The sequence below is a fragment of the Nyctereutes procyonoides genome, unplaced genomic scaffold (genome assembly GCF_905146905.1).
Source record: "Nyctereutes procyonoides isolate TBG_1078 unplaced genomic scaffold, NYPRO_anot_genome, whole genome shotgun sequence".
Taxonomy (NCBI): Eukaryota; Metazoa; Chordata; class Mammalia; order Carnivora; family Canidae; genus Nyctereutes; species Nyctereutes procyonoides.
The window spans coordinates 5,351,329-5,362,048 of record NW_026575125.1 but is presented as its reverse complement, the minus strand read 5'-3'; the positions used below and the strand labels follow the sequence as shown (position 1 = coordinate 5,362,048).

Sequence of the window (10,720 nt, the reverse complement as noted above, 5' to 3'; positions counted from 1 at the left end):
ACGAAAAGACACTGGAGGTCTATCAGGTTTTCTCATTTGGTGGTGCCAGCTGAACCCCACATGCTTTTTTTGGGGGGGGAAATGGCTTTTGGTGTCATCTAGAATTATTTTCAAGGTTTTAAGTGTAACAAAGACACCGCTGAGCCACCCGGACTGCCCTGGGGCAGATATTATTTATTATTAAGATATTATTTATTTGAGCACAGGGTACAGGTTTTCTTCCCACATCTTTGCCCTTTCATGGGGCTCTAAGTGCATAATCAGAATGACACAGATTTCCCTAGCTGGACTCAGGAAGCAGCGCTGCAGCAGACGCGCAGTGAGTGGCGGTGGGTAGACATCAATGGGATCTTGTCTTGATGACGAATGGTAATAGGGTAAAGGGAGACGCATGATATAGAGGCCATCTTTCAGAGGTATTTAAACCGTGGAATGATTTAAATAAGGGTTTTCACTGAGCAGCGGCACTGGAGCTGCGAGGACGTGGCAGACTCCTGGCCCTTGGGCCACGGTGGCGGGTGTAGGCCGTGGGGTGACAGCGGCATCTTCTGCTTAGTAGTGGTGATTTCATCCTATTGTGTCACTGTAGGTGCGCAGCATGAGGACCCTGGGACCCCCGTGCCCCCACTTCTCGTCCCAGGCTTCATGCTCGCAGTGCCCCCGGAGACCTCAGGGCCACCTGACTGCCTGGGGCCCCCTGGGCCGCACCGTGACCCCCAGGTCAACGACAGCCTCCCATCTGAAAAGAGGACATTTCCTCGGAATGGTTCATGGTCTTAAACTGAACCGCGCAGGCAGCAAACAGTCAGCGTGGCAGAATGTCCAGCGGTGGGGCCGAGGAGGGCAGGGAGCCTACCAAGGGCAGTGTGCAGCGTGGGCCAGGGCCCCAGGACCAGGAGACCCCAGGAGAGGCCGACGCACATCTCCCACTGGGGTGCACACTGTCAGGGGCCCCGGTGCTGACGAGCTGTCTCGGGGTGTGCCGGGGGCCAGGCCCCTCGGGCTGGACCTGGGGGGGCCCGTCGGGGTGCGGCGAGCCAGCCCTGGTAGACCGCCCATGGCCCTGATCTGCCGCCCGGCTGGGCGGTTAGGGCGCTGGCACAGAGCCTGCCCCCAGGGAGGCGGCAGGGATCCACTGGGGCTGCACCGACGCCCCTGGCTTCTGGCCCCTAGGAAAAGCCCAAAGGGTCTCACCGTTACAGGTACACAGAAACGGTCCGGGAGGCCTGCAGAGGGATCCTGTGCCGTCCAGATTCACGTAAGGAGCTGCCGGGCTCCTGGCTGTAAGCAGTAGGGGTAACACAGTAATCCTGGACACGGATCCCCTTCTCACCCCACCTGTAATGCGGCGCGTAGGAGGAGCTCCAAAATCCTTGACAGGGCGCCCGGGGGGCTCAGTCAGTTGAGCGCCAGCCTTGGGCTCAGGTCAGGAACCCGGGCCTTGCAGGAAACAACAAATGTTGGAGAGGATGCGGAGAAAAGGGAACACTCTTACACTGTTGGTGGGAATGTGAACTGGTGCAGCCACTCTGGAAAACTGGGTGGAGGTTCCTCAAAGAGTTAAAAATAGACCTGCCCTACGACCCAGCAATCGCACTGCTGGGGATTTACCCCAAAGATACAGATGCAGTGAAACGCCGGGACACCTGCACCCCGATGTTTATAGCAGCAGTGTCCACAATAGCCAGACTGTGGAAGGAGCCTCGGTGTCCATCGAAAGATGAATGGATGAAGAAGCTGTGGTCTATGGATACAATGGAATATTCCTCAGCCATGAGAAACGACAAATACCCACCATTTGCTTTGACGTGGATGGAACTGGAGGGTATGATGCTGAGTGAAGTAAGTTAATCGGAGAAGGACAAACATTATATGGTCTCATTCATTTGGGGAATATAAATAATAGTGAAAGGGAATAAAGGGGAAAGGAGAAAAAATATGTGGGAAATATCAGAAAGGGAGACAGAACATGAAAGACTCCTAACTCTGGGAAATGAACTAGGGATGGTGGAGGGGGAGGAGGGCGGGGGGTGGGGGTGAATGGGTGACGGGCACTGAGGGGGACACTTGATGGGATGAGCACTGGGTGTTATTCTGTATGTTGGTAAATTGAACACCAATAAAAATTAATTTATTAAAAAAAAAAAAAAAAGGAACCCGGGCCTTGGGGTTGAGGCCTGCATCGGGCTCTCTGCTCAGCGGGGAGCCTGCTTCTCCCTCTCTCTGCCCATTCCCCCGGCTCATGTTCTCTCTCTTGCTCAAATAAATAATATCTTAAAAAAAAATTCTTGATGGGGCAGCTCGGGTGGCTCAGCGGTTTAGTGCCGCCTTCAGCCCAAGGCCTGATCCTGGAGACCCAGGATCGAGTCCCACGTCGGGCTCCCTGCATGGAGCCTGCTTCTCCCTCTGCCTGTGTCTCTGCCTCTCTCTGTCTCTCTCTCTCTCTCTGTGTGTCTGTCATGAATAGATAAATAAAAAAATCTTAAAAAAAAATTCTTGATGGATTCTACCAAATCAGTTTTTTATATAATTCTTTCTGTTACTGTTCTCATTTGAAGATCAACTATGCTCATACTAGGTTCCAGAGATGCTGTTCACTCCGTTTCTTTTCTTTTTTAAGATTTTATCCACTTATTCATGAGAGACCCAGAGAGAGAGAGGTAGAGACAAAGGCAGAGGGAGAAGCAGGCTCCATGCAGGGAGCCTGACATGGGACTTGATCCCAGGACCCCAGGGTCACGCCCCAAACGAAAGGCAGAGGCTCAGCCGCTGAGCCCCCCGGGGCCCCAGGTCAGTCCATTTATGTGGCTAGGAAAAGGCCAGAGTGCAGAACACCTTCCGGACGGAGCTGAAGGTTGGGTGGCAGCCCTCTGCTCTTGCTAACGAGCCGAACCAGCACGTGTACGTTGGCGACCCACAGCGAGGACAGCGGACAGTGTCAGCGCAGCCCCCAGGGCCGTGGGGCTTCGGGCGCGGCCTTCACTGACGGGTGGCAGGCTGCTGTGGACGAGGCCAGCTGGTGCGGCCTGGGGGGTGTGACCCCAGTGGAGTGAGAGGACAGCGCACTGGAGGCCCCAGCCCGGCGTCTCCGGGCGGCCCATGGGCGCTGTGGTGCGAGGGGCTCCTTCGCACGAGCATGACGGCAGTCCCTCATGGCGAGGCCTCTTGGTGACAGCTCCCTCCTAGTGAGACAGGAAAGCCTCTTCACTGGAGCAAACAGAACAAAAATGAAAACCAAGCAGAATGCTGACTTCCAGTGAGCAGAGCTCCGCATGTGCACCCTCCCTGCGGCTAACAGGCCGTGTGGACCAACGCCAACCCAAGACTTAGGATGACTGGGCAAAGCTGGGGGGGCCCGCGGCCCGGGGGGGGGGCGGCTGGCGGGGGCCTGTGTGCCTGGGAATAGCAAGGACCGCATGTCCCCAGCCGGGCGGGTGGACTGCAGCCAGGCTGAGCTCCATGAAACCAGGGACTCGGAGACGAAGCTGACAGAAGCGGACGCGATCTTGCCCACTGCCTACCGGTGGCTCTGGCTTACTCTGAAGGTGTGGCTTAGGGCTCCGGATAAGGTAGACATGCTACAAAGTTAAGTAAAAAGAAGGCAAATTAACCATGTTGCTGGTTTAGGAACATGAGGATCAGCCACATTCCCAGTCTCATTATGGCAGGACTGCCAAGCCTGATGCCCTTTGCCCTGGGGACACCTGCCGGGGGGCCTAGAGGACCTACTAAGGAGCCCAGGTACTGTAAGATTCCAGGTGGGTTAGCACGTGTCCTTCTCTGAATGTACCTACAATGCAGATTCATACCCATACGGAGACATGGGAGAAACTATCTATGAAGCCAATGGTCATAGGATAAGATTGGTCTACCATGAAACAAAAAGAGCTGTGATAAAGATTTTAAAAGAACTATTTTGATTCCCCTAAAGGGAAAGTAAAAGTTGAATATTAAAAAAGAGAGATTTTAAAAAGCGAGATGTAGAACAAAGATGGACTTTAAAAAAGACATCGAAAACAATGAAGATTGAAAAAATGTTCTCCAAAATGAAAAAAAAAAATATTGAAGGGATAGAATAAACAGCAGACTTTGAAATCTAAAAAAAGAGTTTGTAACCGGGAAGGGAGTGCGTACAAATTTATTCAGAGTCAGCACAGACATAGAAAGAGGAAAGAAATATGAAAGAAGTTAAACAATTTGGGGAATATATTGAGAAGCTACTACATAAGTTTAATTAAAGTTCCAGAAGAAATAAACGTTTTAGGAAAAAAATTTGGGCAGCCCGGGTGGCTCAGCGGTTTAATGCTGCCTTCAGCCCAGGGCCTGATCCTGGAGACCCGGGATGAGTCCCACATTGGGCTCCCTGCATGGAGCCTGCTTCTCCCTCTGCTTGTGTCTCTGCCTTTCTCTCTCACTGTATCTCTCATTAATAAATACATAAAATCTTAAAAAACCAAACAAATAAAAAAAAACATACTGGTGAAATTTATAAAAGAAAAAAATTGCTTTACTGAACTTTATGGAAATGAGGAAAGGCAAGAGTAGCCCAATCAAACGTGCAATCAAATAACAAGCAGGATCAATAAAACCACCAAACCCCAGACAATAATCCGAAGGAAATGGCACAACTTCAAGGATAAAGATAAAATGAAAGCATGTCCCAAACAAAAAGCACAATTTGGTTGGAATGAGTTGCAATTACAGTGCCAGATTTCTTACTTGCAAAAACAGGTCAGAAGGTGACAAAGGGAAAAATACATAACTGACAAATCTGTTCTCTCCAGAATTATTATGGAATGTAGACAAAACAAAAGACACAAAGGACGGAGGCTCTGAACACTCTCAAGGATGGAGGTCACCCAATTGATCGACGTTTATGGGACCCACCATTCCACAGCACCAGAGTACATATTCTTCTAAAGGGACATGTGGAATAAGTATCCACAGGGATATCTGCAGGGCCATAAAACATCACACTTTTTTTTAATTTTATTTATTCATGAGAGATAGAGAGAGAGAGGCAGAGACATAGGCAGAGGGAGAAGCAGGCTCCCTGCAGGGAGCCCGATGTGGGACTTGATCCCAGGACCCCGGGATCACACCCTGAGCTGAAAGCACACACTCAACCACTGAGCCACCCAGGGGTCCCCCAAAAAACCTCAATTTAAAAGGATTGAAAATATACACACATATTCAGCAACAAGAAGAGAATTAGAAATAAGGAACAAAAATATCTAGGAAATCCCAATAATATATAAATATGAAAATATATGTAAAAAATCCAATAAATATATTTGAAAATTAAGCAACATGTTTATAGGACAAGAAAGAAATGACAACGGGAGTCAGAAAATATGGAAAACTAAGTGATAAGGAAAATAACATGTACAGGAAAGTCTACTGCCCTCAAGGCTCTTCTTAGAAAAGCAGAAATTTTCAAATCTGAGAAACTGAACTTCTATTTAAGCTAGAAATAGAACTGCAAATTAATCTCAAATTAAGTAAAAAACAAAACAAAACTAAACAAGAAACAACAAAGGCAGTATTGAAAGCACTGAAATAGAAATTAAAGAAAAAATAGCAAATATCACCCAAACCAAAGTAATAGTACATAGAAAGAGGTCAAGAGCAGAGGTAAACCTGATCCAACATGGTGTGGGGGCAGCGGAGGAAGAAGGGGATACAGATAGAGTGATTGGTGGTATTCCTAAGGAAATAAGGAGCATCACTGGACATATTACATGATGTTAGGAAGCTGTTGTGAAAAATTTTATGCCAGTAAAATTAAACACTCAGATAAAGCTGACATTAAAGAAACCCATAAATTACCAGCATACACATATGCATACGCAGGGAAAAAGAATCAGAATAGGCCTGACTTTGAATTTAAACTAAAACCTCAAAAAAAATAATAACTAAAACCTTCTTCCAAAGAAAATTTGAGGTCAAACAGCTCAACTGATGAATTCTAGCATTAAAGGAAGAAATAATATGAAAACCATACAAACTCCTTCAAAAAAACCCAGAAGGCACATTATATATGATTGAGTAAAGCCAGAGTAACCCTGATACCGAAAACAAGTAAGAACAGTATAAGAAATAAAACGTAAACACAACAATACTTCACAAAATAAAATTCAGCAATCATCAGGAACAAAAAGATAATACAATATGGCTGAAGGAGCTTCATTACACAAAAGCAAGGCTGAATTAACATGTAAAAAAAACAATCAATGTAACTCCTTTTATTGATATAAGAGACAAATGTGTTAAGTTTATTTATTTATTTTTAAATGTGGTAAATTGGGATCCCTGGGTGGCGCAGCGGTTTGGCGCCTGCCTTTGGCCCAGGGCGCGATTCTGGAGACCCTGGATCGAATCCCACATCAGGCTCCCGGTGCATGGAGCCTGCTTCTCCCTCTGCCTATGTCTGTGCCTCTCTCTCTCTCTCTCTCTCTCCCTCTCTCTCTGTGTGACTATCATAAAATAAAAATAAATAAATAAATGTGGTAATTTTTTTAAATTTTTATTTATTTATTATAGTCAGAGAGAGAGAGAGAGAGGCAGAGACACAGGCAGAGGGAGAAGCAGGCTCCATGCACCGGGAGCCCAAAGTGGGACTCGATCCCGGGTCTCCAGGATGGCGCCCTGGGCCAAAGGCAGGTGCCAAACCGCTGCACGACCCAGGGATCCCTAAATGTGGTAAGTTTAAAAGTATAAAGGGCTTGTGACAAAATTTAAGACCCACTCACAACTGTGGGAGTCTGACTGTAAAACACTGTACACTTGCCACTAAAATGTAGCTTAAGAAAATGATATTTCTTCTCATATGTTGTACTGATGGTCACAGTTAGTGCAACAATACAGTTACTCCTTGATTCTGGAACAACACTGGGTCTGAACTACAAGGGTCCACATACAGATGGGTTTTCTTTTTCAATAGAGCACGGTACCATAAATGTATTTTGTCTACCTTAATGATTTTCTTAATAGCATCTTCTTTCTCCTAGCTCACTTTGTTGTAAGAACAGAGTATGTAATACACAGAACATACAAAATATGTGATGATCAACTGTTTGTTACCGATAAGGCTTCCAGCTGACAGTCGGCCATTAGTGGTTAACTTTTTGGAGAATCAGAAGTTATAGACATATTTTTGACTGTGCAGGGGGCCGGCACCCAAACCCCAGGTTTGTTCTAGGTTCAACTGTAAATTGCATTATCTAAAGTGATGATATTAAGAAGGTAGAGGCAAGAGGGTATCATTGCAGAAACATGGTTTTGTGTGTAGACGATACTACAGTATACAGATGACTATTAATTCTAATTGGTGAATTTCGCATGGGGTTAGAATGAAAAGGTCATTAGAAATGCATTAGTTCTATGTTTACATGCTAGTAACAAGGAAATGGAATTGTGAGTACCAAAATGCCATCTACAACAACATCATAAAACATGGAGTATCAGGGATAAATCCAACAAAATCTGAGCAAAACCTCTGCCCTGAAACAACACAACATTGCCAAAAGAAATTAAAGTAGATTAAGATAAATGAAAACATGAATCATGCTCACGTATTCGAAGACTCCATTTGTTAAGATCTCAATTTCAGGCCTGTTATCTATAGATGGAATGCAATTCTAATTATATTTCCAGCAAGCTTTGTTGACAGGCAATGCCGGAAATTTAGAGGGGTGGCAAAGGACCCAGAATAGCCAAAACAACCTTGAAAAACATGAGCAATTTTGCAGGCCTCCCGTTACTTGCTTTTAAGAGTTCCTGTGGAGCTAGAGTAGGTTAGAGTAAAAATTAGGACTGTGTGGCCTCAGGAAGACACATAGGTCACAACAGTGATGTGAAAGGGCCACACAACTAGATGGTGAGAACTATCCCCAAGTAATTTCATGGGAAAAGAGGAGATTTTTCAAATTATGATAATGAAGAAAAGATGGAATAAGACAATTAAAACGTCCTTCTTCCATGGAAGAAGTTAAAATCTGCGGACAAATTACAAAAACACTCACTTGGGATCCCTACAAATTGAACAGTAGTTCACACGAGGGACTGAAATCCAGATTTGAAACGGTCCCCTAACAGTTTTTCCTTCTTGGTTTCCCAGCTTTGAGGGAACGGAGCGCTGAGGGGATGCGCTGAGGGGAGCCTGACCTGGTTGTGTGTGGGGGGGGGGGCATCGGTGACTCCTCTCCAGGAGAAACTGCCCTTAAACCAGGCAAGGGGCCTCCAGCACCAGGGAGGGAGGAGGGCATCCGGGTTTCTCTGGGCCTGGCTGCGCTCTCCCCTCTCCTGATGCCGGCTGAATGACCACACTGCTCTGGGGGCAGCTATGGGGCTGCAGCTACAGCCCCCACAGCAGACCCATCCCACTTCTTTCCCCAGGAGCCCTGCGGCCTGTCGCCTGTAGGCAAATCGTGATCTCTCCTCTCTCCCTGCTTCATCCCAAATGTGGCCCTGCTCACACAGACCTGCACAATAGTGCTGGGAGTGAGTGTGTGTGTGTGTGTGTGTGTGTGTGCGCGCAGCCACAGCCCTCATAGAAACCTGTCTTTCTGGCCACAGGAATCAGGTAAGGAGGCAGCTAGGAGGCACAGACTGTGGGGAACATCTGGCAGATTTAACAAAAATACAAGATTGCAAATAAAAATACAGGATTCTTAGTAAAATTATCATTTCAGATCAACAGTGAAGATGTTTTTAATATAAGCATGTTCCATGGGCTATTTAGGATGCACCCATACTAAACCATATATATTCATTATATACTGAACTGGGCATGCTGTATTTTTGCTGGTGACCCTACGTGGGGCTGATTCCAGAGGGAGCGAGCCAGAGAAACGCAGTCCCTACTTCTCTATGTAAGGAGTCCCGGTCAGAGGAGGCTTAGGAGGTTTACTCCTAAACTCTGCAGCATGTGGAACAGAGAGGAGGAAGCAGAGCACTGAACCACGACATGAACCACTTCAGGGATTTACGCGCCAGGCACACTCACACAGCCAGCAAAGGCTCTGAAAACTGACGTGATGTTGGAACCACCACCCACAGAAAGCAGGACCAAAGCTAGGCTCTGACCCTACCCAACTTTATGCCAATTAAAAAAAATTTACAAAAGTGGTGATAGAACAGCTGGATATCTAAATGGAAAAACAGCCAACGTGAATGCATCAGAGACTGAAACATAAAATCTAAAATCATAAACAATTTCTAGAATAAAATAAACGCAGAATATATGATCCTGGAGCAGCCAAAGACTTCTCAGGACTCAGAATGTATTCAGTAGAAAGGAAGAGTTAATAAATTAGGCTTTTCAAAACTAAAAAAAAAAATCACCTTCTACTTATCAAAAGATACCTTTAAGAAAATGGGACGTGAAAACACCAGACAGAAGAAAGTAATCACAATTACAATGTCTGAACCTCGCCATGTTCTTCCCATCATGTTCTTAAAACATCTCCGAATGTTAAAAAAAAAAAAAAAAAAAAGAAGCAGATGGAGGGCTTCCCAGAGGCTCCACAGAGAACTTTCTGAGGTGATGACATGTTCTGTGTCCGGACAGGGGTACGTTCTGCAAAGGTGCCTGCACTTTACAGAATTCCTCAAGCTGTTAACACTATGCAAATCATTAAGAAACGTATACAAATATTGAAAATTTGACATTGTTTTCTTTTGATTTGCATAAGAAGAGATACTGTAAATGAGATTTTTTTAAAAGACACTTTATTTATTCATGAGAGACACACAGAGAGAGGCAGAGACACAGGCAGAGGGAGAAGCAGGCTCCTCACAGGGAGCCCGACATGGGACTCGATCCCCGGACTGGGATCATGCCCTGAGCCGAAGACAGGTGCTCAACCACGGAGCCACCCAGGCATCCCTATAAAGGAAATTTATTTAAAAGAAAAATCAAGTCACAGAGGAGAAGGCCACATATGCCAATTTATTTTACTGATATGGATGGTTTCTGGATATAATTTTTTAATAAGAACAACAGATTACTAATTTAAAAATCCCCATGACACTTCAAAATGGGCAAGTTATATGGAATGCAATCTAGTGAAAAGCAAACCAAAATGGACAATGACCAGAAAAAGCCTGACTTCACTGTGAGGTTAGAAAAGAAGTTACAAAATATCGCAAAGGCATGAGTTTCTATCCCAAAAGACCAGTATTACTATGTGTTGATGGGAACATATATGACTGATTTGATTCTTCTGGTGGGCAGCTGGCAATACTGAACAAAGTTACAACTGCACTTGCTCCTACCCCGTGGACCATCTGGAAACTGCACCTCCGTGGGTCTATTCTGGAGCAGGTCTCATCCTTGGTTGCACATTAGCAACCCCTGTTCCGGAATACAGTGTAATAAACGTTCTGGTGCATCATTACTTATCGATCAGATGCAAGAGTTTCTCTGGAGGAGGGGAGGGGCTTATCTCAGTCCCAGGTGCCCGTTAGAACCTCAGAAGGTGTTCTTTACAAAGAGCAGGGCCTGTAACTTGCTGTCCAAATCTCAGTAAGTTGGTCTGGGAGAGGTCTGATGAGGAGCCTGGGCTGCTGTGAAACTCTTGAAACTCTTGACACCTGGGCTGCAATGCAATATGTCCGTTTCTGAGCTCCAAGTAATGCGTAAACAAATTACAGGACTGAAGGTAACAGCAAAAAAACAGAAGCAGCTTAGATGTTCACTGATAGGAGAATGCATAAA

The 10,720-nt window shown here is 45.9% G+C and overlaps 1 long non-coding RNA gene across 1 annotated transcript in view; it reads right to left on the bottom strand.

The window, feature by feature from the left end:
• Positions 1 to 3,434: 3,434 nt before the first annotated feature.
• LOC129517543 (uncharacterized) overlaps positions 3,435 to 10,720 on the bottom strand; it is a 435,231-nt gene continuing 427,945 nt past the window's right edge. The window contains exon 13 of the long non-coding RNA XR_008666072.1: positions 3,435 to 3,578. This is a non-coding gene — a long non-coding RNA (uncharacterized LOC129517543). The remainder of the gene's footprint in view (positions 3,579 to 10,720) is intronic.